The 1,669-nt window shown below is 42.5% G+C and overlaps 1 non-coding gene across 1 annotated transcript; it reads left to right on the forward strand.

Moving 5' to 3' along the window:
- The first annotated feature begins 1,555 nt into the window (after positions 1–1,555).
- Positions 1,556–1,663, forward strand: LOC127741313 (small nucleolar RNA R71). The gene has a single exon (XR_008002267.1). It is a non-coding gene; the product is annotated as a small nucleolar RNA R71 (small nucleolar RNA).
- The last annotated feature ends 6 nt before the right edge of the window (positions 1,664–1,669 follow it).

A 1,669-nucleotide genomic window follows, 5' to 3' on the forward strand; every position in this document is an offset into this window, starting at 1 on the left:
TCCTCTCCATGATGGAGAGAAGCTCTTCATGCTTCCTCTCCATGGTGACAGAGGGATATCCTTGGGCCTTAAACACCAAGGATTTTTCATTCACTTGAATGATCAACTCTCCTCTATCAACATCAATTACAGCCTTTGCTGTGGTTAGGAAGGGTCTGCCAAGGATGATGGATTCATCCATGCACTTCCCAGTCTCTAGGACTATGAAATCAGTAGGGATGTAATGGTCTTCAACCTTCACCAAAACATCCTCTACAAGTCCATAGGCTTGTTTTCTTGAGTTGTCTGCCATCTCTAGTGAGATTTTTGCAGCTTGCACCTCAAAGATCCCTAATTTCTCCATTACAGAGAGGGGCATGAGGTTTACACTTGACCCTAAGTCACACAAGGCCTTCTTGAAGGTCATGGTGCCCATGGTACAAGGTATAGAAAACTTCCCAGGATCCTGCCTCTTTTGAGGCAGTTTCTGCTTAGACAAGTCATCCAGTTCTTTGGTGAGCAAAGGGGGTTCATCCTCCCAGGTCTCATTTCCAAATAACTTGTCATTTAGCTTCATGATTGCTCCAAGGTATTTAGCAACTTGCTCTTCAGTGACATACGCATCCTCTTCAGAAGAAGAATACTCATCAGAGCTCATGAATGGCAGAAGTAAGTCTAATGGAATCTCTATGGTCTCAGTTTGAGCCTCAGATTCCCAAGGTTCCTCATTGGGGAACTCATTAGAGGCCAGTGGACGTCCAGTGAGGCCTTCCTCAGTGGTGTTCACTGCCTCTTCTTCCTCCCAGAATTCGGCCATGTTGATGGCCTTGCACTCTTCTTTTGGATTTTCTTCAGTATTGCTTGGGAGAGTGCTTGGAGGGAGTTCAGTAATTTTCTTGCTCAGCTGACCCACTTGTCCTTCCAAATTCCTAATGGAAGATCTAGTTTCAGTCATGAAACTTTGAGTGGTTTTGATTAGATCAGAGACCATGGTTGCTAAGTCAGAGTTATTCTGCTTAGAACTCTCTGTCTGTTGCTGAGAAGATGATGGAAAAGGTTTGCTATTGTTAAACCTGTTTCTTCCACCATTATTATTGTTGAAACCTTGTTGAGGTCTCTGTTGATCCTTCCATGAAAGATTTGGATGATTCCTCCATGAAGGATTGTAGGTGTTTCCATAGGGTTCTCCCATGTAATTCACTTCTTCTATTGAAGGGTTCTCAGGATCATAAGCTTCTTCCTCAGATGAAGCTTCCTTAGTACTGCTTGGTGCATTTTGCATTCCAGACAGACTTTGAAAAATCATATTGACTTGTTGAGTCAATATTTTGTTCTGAGCCAAAATGGCATTCAGAGTGTCAATCTCCAGAACTCCTTTCTTCTGACTAGTCCCATTGTTCACAGGATTTCTTTCAGAAGTGTACATGAATTGGTTATTTGCAACCATTTCAATCAGTTCTTGTGCTTCAGTAGGTGTCTTCTTCAGATGAAGAGATCCTCCAGAAGAGCTATCCAAAGACATCTTGGACAGTTCAGAGAGACCATCATAGAAAATACCTATGATACTCCATTCAGAAAGCATATCAGTGGGACACTTTCTGATTAATTGTTTGTATCTTTCCCAAGCTTCATAGAGGGATTCTCCTTCCTTCTGTCTGAAGGTTTGGACTTCCACTCTAAGCTTACTCAA

Source organism: Arachis duranensis, chromosome 8 (genome assembly GCF_000817695.3).
Source record: "Arachis duranensis cultivar V14167 chromosome 8, aradu.V14167.gnm2.J7QH, whole genome shotgun sequence".
NCBI classification, from domain to species: Eukaryota; Viridiplantae; Streptophyta; class Magnoliopsida; order Fabales; family Fabaceae; genus Arachis; species Arachis duranensis.